Source organism: Triplophysa dalaica, chromosome 22 (assembly GCF_015846415.1).
Source record: "Triplophysa dalaica isolate WHDGS20190420 chromosome 22, ASM1584641v1, whole genome shotgun sequence".
NCBI lineage: Eukaryota > Metazoa > Chordata > Actinopteri > Cypriniformes > Nemacheilidae > Triplophysa > Triplophysa dalaica.
Window position 1 is genome coordinate 5,283,675 of NC_079563.1, and position 13,216 is coordinate 5,296,890.

General features: G+C 42.5%; 1 pseudogene; it reads right to left on the bottom strand.

The window, feature by feature from the left end:
* LOC130412542 (U2 spliceosomal RNA) lies at positions 1 to 181 on the bottom strand (annotated as a pseudogene).
* Positions 182 to 13,216: the final 13,035 nt, after the last annotated feature.

A 13,216-nucleotide genomic window follows, 5' to 3' on the forward strand; every position in this document is an offset into this window, starting at 1 on the left:
GGGGAATGCACCGTTCCTGGAGACATTGCAATACCAGGTCGATGCGTGGAGTGGGCGGAGCAAGCCCCGCTTCGAGCTCCGCGCTTCAAAAATCCATTTAATATATGGTCCCCAGATAGGGGACGTATCAGATAATAAACTGATAAGAACAGATTTTTCTTTCTTTCTTTCGAAAAGTTTTATTGACATCTTGTTTCATACAATCATCTCCACATTCAGATAAAAAGTTTTTTCACATAAATAACTTAAAAATATTTTGTGGTGAAAACGAATGAGAGGTAATATCAATAAAAGAATTTAAAAGGCTCCAATAAGATTTTAAAAACCTATTCAGCCAAGGAAGTGCCCAATAAAAACCCACAATCTTAAAAAACCACTGTCTCTCGTCGTCCGTTGTCCAGAACCGGGAGGAGTCCCTGACAAGATGGCCATCACACCGCTCTGCAGAACAAGCCAATTTCCTTCTGTTTCCGGCGGCCAGCGGAAATCCTCTCCCTTCGGCCCGCTGTTCCCGTAACCAGATTGGTGAGGGTGCATCTACGGGCAACCAGGCACGGGGGCAAAGCCGGGACCCTAAGCCAGGACCCCCAGCCCCAGCCCTCTCCACCGAATGACACAGCCCGGCACCCCCGCAGCGAAGATCTTATAATCTGCTCGCACGCATGGAAAGGCACCGTAACTTGTTTCCCTACCAGCAAGTTTCTGGTGGTCCAGAGGACATCCTTGATGACAGTCAGGGTAAGCCAGAGCGAGACGAATTGCTGTGATGACAAAGCTCTTAAGCTCCGGCTTACCCCGTGGATGGCGAGCTTGTACTCCATCTGGACAGGGGGCCAGTTATGGCCAACAGGTCCCGCGCAGTGCCGCACTCCCAGAGGAGATGTCGTACTGTCTCCGGGGCATTGCACCCCGGACGTGGACAGATGGGGTTTCTGGCCATCCCTCTGGAGTGCATGACCGCCCTGGGAGGATATCATGAGCCACCATCCAGGTCAGGTTCTTGAGTCTGTTCTAAAGAGAGGGGTGGGCTGCATTCCTCCAAACTTTTGTGGCTTCACCTAGCGTGAGCCCTGGAATTGGACTCACTGGTTCCCGGTCCTGCACAAGAGAGATAAGAGACTTGTGGTTAGTTAAAATCGTGATGTCCTGCGTCTCTAAACTATGTTTCTTTAAAAATTTCTTAATAAAAGCATATTCCTTGGGGAGGTTAAAAGCCACTGGGGTTCTTTTATCAATATCTAGAATGTGGAGAGATCGTAGATATGACCCCATCCAGGAGTCATGGCATATTTGATGTTCAGGGCGGCGAAGCGACTTCCTAAAAACAGGCGGGGGTCTGGTAGGCCTTTTCCGCCGTTTTCGTGTCGTTTCTTGACCACTTCTCTTTTAAGTCTCTCCCACTTGGAATCCCACAAGAAATAAAACACCGCCCTCTCCAGTTCTAAAAGGAAGAGTCTTGGGAGACTAATAACAGAACATGTCAGTAAAAGCAAGGGTAAAATCACAGCTTTAAAAATTAAAACCTTACCTTCCAAAGTCAACTGTCTCAGTCCCCAGAACCCTAGTTTCTGCCTAACTTTCCCTATCATGTCTGGCCAGTTTCCCCGTCCTCCACCCTCATGGTCAAATTTAACACCTGATTGGTTTCTCTAAAATCAAGATCAAGTCCACTTGTGTCGATGTGTCCCCACGGCCCGAAGAGCTGGGCCTCGGACTTGTTCCTGTTGAGCTTCGCGCCCGAGGCCCGACCGTACCAGTCAGTCAGGTCCATTGCTCTTCGTATTGATAAAATGTCGGTGGCTAAAAGGGTCACGTCATCCATGTATAAAACACAATTCGCTGTCAGTCCACCAGTCCCGGGGATGTCGAGTCCATTAATCCATTTATCCCTTCCCAAGATCTGTGCCAATGGCTCAATCCAGGCCAAATACAAGAGGTGAGATAAGGGACACCCCTGACAGACACCGCTGCGTAGGTTTACCGCTTTGCATAAATGCCCATTAACCAAAATTCTGCTGACTATGCCATTGTACAGCAGTCGCACCCAAGCAATGAACCTCCCTGGAAAACTCATCTTGGCCAACACTTGAAACAGGTATTGGTGCGAGACACGGTCGAAAGCTTTTTCAAAATCTAAATTTACTACTGCTAACCGAATGTTTCTGTCTCTCGCGTAACAGATGGCATCTCTAATCAGCCCTAGGCTGTCCGTGATCTTCCTCCCAGGCACAGCACAGGCTTGATCCGGGTGGATTAAGTCGTTTAAAACAGTCGACATTCGTGTAGCTAAAATTTTACTAAAATGTTTTAGATCAAAATTTAAAAGGGTTATAGGTCTCCAATTTTTTAAGTCAGTCTTGTCCCCTTTTTTATATAGAAGTGACACTATCCCTACTCTACAACTGTCTGGTAGTCTGTCCGAGGTCTCCAATTCATTAAATACAGTCAGTAAGTATTTGATAAAATGTCCCAAAATGTCACATAAAACTCCAGGGGAAGTCCATCCATTCCTGGGGACTTCCCTCGTTTAAAACCTTTAAGAGCTCTGTGCATTTCTAAAAGATTAAAATATTCGGATAAAAAGGAGTGTTTACTGTCCACCTTTTTATCTAAAAATTCTAAAACTTCCGAGACCGTTTCATCATGAACTCCTTTTGTGTTGTATAATTCTTCATAAAATTCTTCAACTTTGTTTAAAATCTCTGCAGTCGTGGTTACTTCACTTCCTTCAGATTTTAGAACAGTTATTCCCCCTCCCTGATTCATTACTTTTTTTTAAAAATACCTAATGCATTTTTCCCCTTCCTCAATATCCCGATCTTTACTTCTCGTGATGACACCCTTACTTACCTTTTCTGCTAAAACTGACATTTCATTCTTGACTTCTTTTATGTCGTCACTAAAATCAAAACCACTGTTTAAAAGATTAAGATACCTCTGTAGCCTTTTCTGCAGCCCCATCATGCATCGTTTTTCTTTTCTTTTCCTATTTTTTAAAAAAAGCGTCCAGTCCGTTCCTTCACCATATCCCACCATTGTGCACGTGAATCATAAAAGTAATGGAGGGTCTGCCATTGTCAGAACTGCTCTTCGTATGAACTCACTGTTTCCTCATCATCCAATAAGGAGCAGTTCAGTTTCCATAGCCCTCCCCCTACCGTCACACCTGTGGGAAGTGAAAGAGTGCAGGACAGCATAAGGTGGTCAGAGAAGAAAAGAGGGGTCAATGTAGCAACAGTTGGTGGGCAGTCACGTGTAAAGACATAGTCTATTCGAGAGGCTCTGGTACCATCACCACTGAACCAGGTGAAGCCCTCCTCTCTTTGATGCGTAGCTTTAAAACAGTCGACTAATCTAAAATCTTTTGACTAAGCATAGCATTAAAACCGATGTTTTGTCAACCTTAAAAACATCTGTCCTCTTTCTGTCCTTGCACGTTAAAACACAGTTAAAATCCCCTGCCACTACAAGGGGAACCCTACCTAGCATGTGGGGCTGTAAATCTTCTAAAAGCTTGTGTCTGTCATTTTTGTCTGTAAAACCATACACGTTAAGAACATTAAAATTCTTGTCTAAAAAGGTCAAATTTGCTAAAAGAGCCCGCCCGTCCCTCACCACTGTGCTCCCCTTTACCACAATGTTTTTATTGTTTATTAAAATCGCCACCCCGTCATTCTTGTTAAAATTTGATCCACTCCATATGGAGGGACCTGGGGTCCAGAGCTCTTCCCACTTCCTGTAGTTGGTTAAAAAGGGCAAGGCACACTCTTGTAAAACAAACAAATCAGAATTAAAAGTTCTTAACATAGATAAAATGCTCTGTGCTCGTATGGTCGACTTCACACTTCTCACATTGATTGTGGAGATTGTGAAAGTCATGAGCAGTATGGTTAAAAACATGAGATCTAAAAAGAAGATGTAAAATGGGCTACAGAGTTTAATTTAAAATCATAAAATCTCTTGTGACACTTGCTCCTCCTTAAAGATAATCACATTTGGATCTGGAGGGTGTGTGTCCATCGCCTGAAGGCTGCAGAGACATTCTCTTGCATTCCCTTTGGCGATGATGTTCTTAGCTCTACATGCAAAAAGGACACTTCATTTGGGGATTCATGAGGCCACATACGGTCCAGATCTTCCGAATGGGAACTACCTGGCCGTTGTAATGCTCTCTGCTTTTTCTCCTCTGCTTTTGACAGAGGAGATCCCGCAGGCCGTTTTTGCATCTGTGCATTTGGAAGTGAAAAATGTATTTCACTCCCACTAGACTCCATACTTATCTCAGAGTCAGTGACAAGTGACGAAATACTATCCTCTTCTTCCTGCTCATTCCCTGCATCGTTGCCCCTTTCGTTTTCGTCAACATTTGGCACCGCCCCTTGGTCCGCCCCACTTCTTCTTGACCAATCCCTGAAGCTGGCTGAGAGTTTAAATTTCCCGCCACAACCTCAGGGACCTTCTTTTCCTGCCTTTGTTCTTGTGTTTGTAACACATGTGGGGCGGCCATCTTAGTTGCCTTCAGTTTGTTGGCAAAGCTTTTAGGGCAGTCTCTGTAGAGATGATTAAATTCACCACAGAGGTTGCACCGTCTGCCATTGGTAAATTCATCAAAAATATGACCAATTTCTTTACACTTCCCACATATGACTTCTTGACATGCTTCAGCCAAGTGTCCTACTTTTCCACATTTTCTACATAACTTAGGCATACTTTGGTAATGAATGTAGCCCCTGTTCTCTCCCAGTACGATCATAGAAGGCAGACGCTTCAGGCCTTGGTAGCCCCTGACGTCCTCCCATTGTTTAATGGGGATTCGCCAGGAGCATGTCCAAATGCCGTCATCGTCTAGCACTTTGACCGGCTGACCACGAACAGTGAAAAATCTACCCAGCCAGATGCAAATATCATCTCCAGTCACAGTTTCATTAAACATACTGACAATCACAGTTTTAATGAGATGTCCGAAAGTTTTTCAACATTGAACATGGATAACTGGGCATTAGCAGACTCAAACTTTTGCCAAAAATCATTTAATAGGGAAGCAGACGTAAAACTCACATCAAAACCTTTGTTCAGGGGCAGGGTCATTAAACAATTTAAGTCCGTCGGTTTGAAATTTAAAACTTTTTGGATAAGCTTCCGGGAAAAATCGAACCGTGACATACCCAGAAGCTTCCCATCCACTTCTTGAAATAAAAACCTTACACTGTGGTGCCTCCGCACGCCGACACGGGCAGCCGACATGGTGGAGGCACCTACAGCACACTAAAACAAACTTTAAAACAGTCAATAAATAAATAAATAAATAACTTACCTTAAAATGAATTGTCCAATAAAATCCGCCTTCCGAAATGATGCCTTCTTTAAAAACTGCTTTAGCAGGAAACGCCGCAACAGTATACCTCTCGTAGGTTTGGAGCTAGTGTTATTGAAAAACACTAGCCAAGGAACATACAAGAGGCGATCGCAACACAGCCGTCTGACAAGACACGTGATCTTAGCCAAAAGGCCGAGAAGCGATGCCCACTATGGGTGGCAAGCGGGAGAGCGAGGGGCGGCACCGACTATTGGGCTTGCGGTGCACATTCGGCTCAAAGGTCAGCGTGTGAACGTACGAACAGACAATCAAATGTATCGTTTAAACAATAGAATCAATTAACCAATTAACGAAAGAAGAAATAATTAAATGGGCTTGTCACAGAGCTGCCCTCTGTTCCTTGTGTTCCCCTTGTTAGCCCTTTCTAGAGACTCATTAACACATACTTGGGTTTTAAAAGAATCTTTATTACCTTGATGTACCAGCGACGGCAGAGACGGCTTACACACACACACCCACACACCCACACATACACACAAACACAAACATACAACTAGACTGTTGTGTCTCAGGCTGGCCACCTGAGCACTAACCCAGAGGACAATTTAAGTTTTCACAAACTGTTGACTTCATCTGGATCAGCATACATGGTGGCGGCCATCTTGATTTGAGTAAAAGACCAGAATGGACTTTTGTCATGCTTTTTGTACCTGGGCTGTGTTGCATCATGGGAGTGGGAGATACCAAGTATGGTGGGTAAGGGGTGGAACTGTTTGGATGAGATTATTGATGTTTACTACTTATAATTATTGTTGAAATGAAGTTTCGTGTTGTGTTATTTAAATGTGTATGTTGAAGGAATTGTGGTTACTTGATCTCTTAATACTTTTACTTCATCTGCAACACATTTTCATGGTCTTTAATACTTTCCCATGTTATGATTGCTGATAAATGGTTGTACCCATGTGTATACATTCTCACACAAGGAAGCGGTCAGGAGGTAGATGACTGGTGGTAGTGAGTGCAGTACCTGCTGAGTACTCTGATTGTATTGTTATACCTGATCCAAGGTTGTTGTTTTTCCTTTCGTTTTCTTTTTGAATTTTTATGGCACCTGTGAGCAACTTGCACTTTGCTGGCTTGGGAGAACTGAAAATAAATATATAACTGGCATTTTACATTCTCCATGTGTTGATTTGAAGACTTCTTGACGGTATACGTAGATGATCTTTGACAGGGCTTTTCATGAAGACCTGAACGAAGGATGGAACGGACGGACAATCAAATGTATTGTTTAAACAATAGAATCAATCAACCAATTAACGAAAGAAGAAATAATTAAATGGGATATTTATGAAGACCTGAACGAATGAAGGAACGGACGGACAATCAAATGTATCGTTTAAACAATAGAATCAATTAACCGATTAACGAAAGAAGAAATAATTAAATAGGATATTTATGAAGACCTGAACGAATGAAGGAACGGACGGACAATCAAATGTATTGTTTAAACAACAGAATCAATTAACCGAATAACGAAAGAAGAAATAATTAAATGGGCTATTTATGAAGACCTGAACGGATGAAGGAACGGACGAGCACGCACACGTTTCACAGAAATGAAGGTCAGCGTGGTCTGGCAGAATCTCCGTCGAAGATGCGTTCTATACTCGTCTGATGAGGCGTCCAAAAAATGAACGAAAAAACAATTAAACAAATGAATCAAACATAAAACCAGCAAACAAATAAATGAATATCTAAATAATTATATATACATACATAGATACATACATACATAGATACATAGCTACATACATACATAGATACATACATACATACATACATGTATGTGCGTTTGGAAACGATCGAACAGCAAAAAATCGTATTAAAAAAAAAAATAGTATTATGAAGTAATCGATCACTCGATTTGGTGCTCGTCTCTTGCGGAACACATCTGACGCCAACAAGGTTCCAAAAACGGACACAATACAAAATCGCTCTTCTTTTGATACATGATAAGGGGAGAGCGCGAACGCAGTCCCCCACTACCAGAAATTATGCAGTCGAGATTCCCACATTTGGGGAACAGCACAGCGGAAGTGCAATGCTCGCTGTAGACTGTAGACTTTCGTGGCCTCTCATTGGCTGAGAGTCTACAGTCTCTACAGTAACTGTAGACTCTAGACCAATCAGACTGCCAAAAAGTCTACAGTTCGGACTGTAGACTCCTGACGGCCAATCGGGTGCACTTTCAAAGAGCCAGTGATAATGAGCGACAGAGACGGAGATGAACTTTACTCTAGCATCGATTTCATATTAGCATTGACATCTTGTCAATAATTTAGTTTTGCTAATTGCGATTTGTTAACATAACGCTATCCTGATTTGCTACAGTTTCTGCGAGATGTTCGTCGGAGACGACCTGTCATTCACAGCGTTCGGGGTAAGAGTGATTTATCTTAATATATACACTAAATTAAGAAGTAGAGACATAACTTGCATTTGTTTTATTGACGAATAAAGCTTAAGACTGTCCTTCCATATGTTGCCACGTTTAACTGTAAACCATGGGTATTGTTTAAGGGTTACCTAAGATCAACATTCCATTCCATTCCATTTAGGAAGTAAAGACCTTTAAAACATTAGTAAGTGTGATAAAGGCGAAAAGATTATTGAACACACTAAAACAAATGTATTTAATAAATAAGATAAACCTTTGTTTGTGGACATGTTTAACTTCATCATGACCTCATCTATTAGTCGTGCTAAGAGAAACCCCCTGTTTCTTACAGGTGCGTTTAATATGGATCCATTGTTGCCCACCCTGAACGTTTTAGACACAAGTGTGCCTCAAAATAGGCAAGCATGCCTTCTTAAAGCTTCAAAGGAGGCCAAGTCACTGGCATCTCGCAACACATGCTACGACAGGAGCACAGTGCAGGAAAAAAAGACGGCTTGTCATAAAGGTCCTATCTTGGCACTAAAGCTGATCATGTATTTCCACCCTATGTTTACACTGCCTGTCATTGTGCTTGTCATTAACATCATTGTAAATTCTACGTCTTCAGCTATAAAGAGATGTCAGCCCATCACCTCGACTCCATCAGAGGCGCAGTACCTTGGCCAGCTTAATCTGACCTTTGGCAAATACAACGGTCAAAGCTTTAAATGGCTGGTGGAGAATGATGTTGGGTACATTAAGTAGTAAGTCGGTTACTTGCAGTAAGCAAAACCAATACATTCAAGATTTGTTTCCAACCGTCGTCCTTTGATAAAAAAATTGTAATTATTCACTGCGTGTAATGAACTTTGATAATTAGTCATCAATTTGTGTAGTTTTAGTATCCTAGATCTCCACATAAAAGAATGCCGACATCCTGACAAAAAAACGAGCCATGGCAGCTGGGTGAAGGATCTTCTCCTTAGGTATGTGCAGCTGTTTCCACAGGTCTCCTGCCACCTTGAGATAAACATGGACGCGGCCATTTATGGGCAGGGGCGCTTTAGATCGTTAACATATTTGGAGATGTGGCAGTGGTACAGCCTTGACAAAAGAGCCTTCAAGCTGACCCTCAAGCTGGGACCGCCCAAGAGAGGACAATGGCAGAGGAGGCAAACTGCTCTGTGCGACAGTGGCTGGTGATGAAGGAGGAGAACATCATCACTAAGACACTGAAGCACTTCAGGCGGTACATTCTCGACAAAGAGGTACGTTTAAGGTGCCTTTGCTAAAAAATCACGGTGCAACAAATAATACTAACTTCAACGCTGAAATTCACCTGTGCTTTGCAGAATCCTCCCCAGAACAGGGCCCCTCCTGAAGCAGCTGCCAGCTCATCAGGGTCCAAAGGTGATACTGTTGGTGCGGATGATGCTCTGCTGTTGGAAGCTCTTGCCTCCTTTGAAGGAGAAGGTATCACGATGTCTTTATGTTACAAGAGAACATAAAACAAGTTCTTTTGTGTTTGAAAGAAGAAAGAAATTCATACAGGTTTGAAATGACAAGAACTCTCATTTTTGGGTAAACTATCCCTTTAATGCATAAACTGAATAAAATAAGACAAAATAAAGACACTTTGTGTATTCAAAGCTCAGTTCAGAATGAATATGTTGTCTTACTGCTTCGACAGCTTGTGTGTTTGTCCTCATTTAGCATCAGGAGAAGCAGGGAGAAGAAAAAAGACTGTGAAAAAAAGGCCCGTTCAGATCCTCCACAGAAGCCACACACATTCTCTGTTCCATCATCAGGTGTGAGTCCATATACTGTAAAATCCAACATGTTCAGAATAGTCCTGTTTTTCTAAATGTTGGAATGTCTAAAATGTGTATTATTTATTAAATAATGTGTACAACTTAAATTTTGTCTAATCTTTATTTTCATACATCTCACATTATTAAAATTCATGATCAATTAAAAGACAATGATTTACAATGATACATTTACAAATTGTTCACTCCTATGGCAACTATTCTATGGAAGCTATAATTGAATAACTGACATTGAATTCTTTAATAATTGAGCTGGGAGTACACTCTTTACTGTTCAGAACTGTTTCCTTTGCATTTTTTTTACTAAAAAGGCACGATAATTGACACAAACTATACACTTTTATAATAATATCATATATCAATATCATGGAGCTACTGTTTCAGAAACAGTACTCCATGAAAAAACATGGAAGTAAGTGGACAACAAGCTTTACACCTTTCCTAAGCGACAACAAACTCCTTCTGAAACCCAAGGATGCCTCTAGATTTCTCCTGCAACCGTACTCAGCTCCACCTGCAACACAATAACACACACATAACATTGAATTATTATGACATACATAATGCTAAAAAGTATCATATGCTTTAAATAAAACTATTTTCAGTTTCATATTCATTCATTCATTCATTCATTCATTCATTTATTTCAGTGAGTGAGTGAGTGAGTGAGTGATTAATGTGATCAAAGTAAATATTTTGGAATTAATGGTAATATAAAAGTGATGAAAGCAGGTAACATTCATATTAACCCTAACTCTAAAATATTTACTTTGATGACAGCATTGCATAAACATAGTAGAGTTGAGTCTTTCAAAAGGGATAGTAAAATAATGCAAATTGTATTTTGAGTCATGGTAATGCATTATGTGTTGATTCCCAACCAATCTCATGCCGTATTTGTCTATAGTCCAGGTAAAGAATTGCACGTCGTACGGTCCCATCACCATTCGCAAAAGTCAACCCAACCTCTGTGCAATGGCCGAGCCTCGTCCTGGGTGAACCGCCTTCGTGATCATGGTGTCTCCCCTGCCAGGTATGTTTGATTTGCTCCGTTCGGGCAAGACATCGCTTACTTGAATCTGCGATGCGCATCAACGCTGACCCCGAGCGAGTGTTCGGCAACTGCAAGTTCCAGTTGATTGCTCTCTAGAACGCATTCACTGCTGGACACCTTTAACGCCTTTATCCAAAGCGATTGAGTGAGTGAGTGAGGGAGTGAGTGTGTGAGAGTGAAAGTGAGTGAGTGAGTGAAAGTGAGTGAGTGAAAGTGAGTGAGTGAAAGTGAGTGAGACTGAGAGAGATAGTGTGTGAGAGTGAGAGAGTGAGTGAGTGAGTGAGTGAGTGAGTGAGTATTTGCCAAAGAATTTTTCTGTATGAGACAGTCACGTGAGAAATAAAACTATGCGTCTTCTCAACACTACCTTTCAACACAAGCTGCTATCCCCGAAAGGGGAATGCACCGTTCCTGGAGACACTGCAATACCAGGTCGATGCGTGGAGTGGGCGAAGCAAGCCCCACTTCTAGCTCCGTGCTTTGATTCCGTCAAGACCCATTTCTCCATGTTTAATGTGGAAAAGCTTTCTGATAACTCGCTTAGAACTGTGGTTATTAGAATGTTTAATGAAACGGTAACTGGAGATGACATTTGTGTATGGCTGGGTAGATACTGTACGGTTCGAGGCCAGCCAGTTAAGGTGGTGGATGAAGATGGAATCTGGAACTGCTCTTGGCGAATTCCCATTAAACAATGTGAAGACGCCGAGGGCAACCAGGGCCTGAAGCATCTGCCATCCATGATTGTGTTGGGAGAAAACCGGGGCAACATTCATTACCAAGGGATGCCCAAATTGTGTCGGAAATGTGGCAAAATTGGGCATCTACTTGAAGCATGCTAAGTGATAGTTTGTGGGAAGTGTAGAGAAATTGGTCACAGTTTTGATGAATGTACTAATGGCAGGCGGTGCAATCTGTGTGGTGACCATAACCATCTCTACAGAGATTGCCCGAAAAGTTTTGCCAACAAGCTAAAGGGCAACAAAATGGCCGCCCCACACGTGCATCAAACAAAAGAACAAAGAGAGGAGAAGGCGGTCCCTGAAGTTTTGGCGGGAATTTCAAACACTCAGCCAGCTTCAGGGATTGGCCGAGAGATAGCAAGTGGGGCGGCCGAAGGGGCGGAGCCAAAAAATGTTGAAAAAAAACAAGAAGAGGAAACGACATCCTCAATGGTCACGGTTTCCGAGATCGGCATGGAGTCCAGTGGGAGCGAAACTGACGTTTCACTCCCCAATGCACAAATGCAAAAAAGGCCTGCGGGATCTCCTCTGTCCAAAATGGAGGAGAAAAAGCCGAGAGCCACACAACAGCCAGATAGTCCCCTCTCGGAAGATCTGGACCGTATGTGGCCTCAGGAAGCCCCTAATGAAGTGTCCTTTTTGCAAGTTCAACTAAGAACATCATCGCCTAAAGAGCCGCAAGAGAGTTTCTCTGCGGCTCTGGAGGCCATAAGAACCTGCTACCCTGACTCCAGAATAGTGGAGGTTAAGGAAGAGCAGGTATCAGAAGACATGTTATGATTGTAATTTAACTTTGTAGTCTGTTTTTTACCATTTCTATATATGCCATGTCTTTTTAAATCCATACTGCTCATGGCCCTCACAATCTCTACAATCAATGTGAGAAGTGTGAAGTCTACTTTTCGAGCACAGAGTATTTTATCGTATTTAAAGAATTTTAAGTCAGATGTGTTTTTATTGCAAGAGTGTGCTCTGCCTTTTGTAACAACATACAAAAAGTGGGCGGAGTTGTGGACGCCGGGGCCCTCCTTGTGGAGTGGATCCAATTTTAATAAATGTGACGGTGTAGCTATTTTAATAAACAACCCAAACATCTTGGTGAAGGGCAGCACCGTGGTGAGGGACGGCAAATTTAGCAAATGTGACTTTTTTAGATAGACATCTTAACATTTTAAATGTGTATGGTTTTAACGATATGAATGAAAGGCATGAACTTTTAGAAGAAATGCAGCCCCATATGCTGGGGAGGGTGCCACTTGTGGTCTCAGGGGATTTTAATTGCATTTTAACCAGAGTGGACAGAAAGGGAGCAGGGGAAGATTTTAAGGTGGGCAAAACATCAGTTTTATTGCAAAGTATAGTGAAGGATTTTAAATAAGTGGACTGTTTTAAAACTTTGCATCCAAGAGAGGTGGGCTACACCTGGGTCAGTGGTGATGGCACCAAGGCCTCTCGCATTGACTACGTTTTTACACGTGACTGCCCACCAGCTGATGCTATATTGACACCTATGTATTTTTCTGATCACGCTATGCTTTCCTGCACCCTTTCCTTCACCACAGGAGTGACCGTAGGTGGAGGGATCTGGAAACTGAATTGCTCCCTGTTGCAGGATGAGGAGATAGCTAGAGAATACAGGGAGCAATTCAGTCAATGGCAGACCCTCCAAGACTTTTTTAATTCACGAGCACAGTGGTGGGAGATGGTGAAGGACCGGACCGGGCACTTTTGTAGAAAGAAAGGGATAAAGAAAAAGAATACAGAGAAACGACGCATGTTGGGGCTGCAAAATCGACTACAGAGGTATTTTAAGATGCAGAATAATGGTTT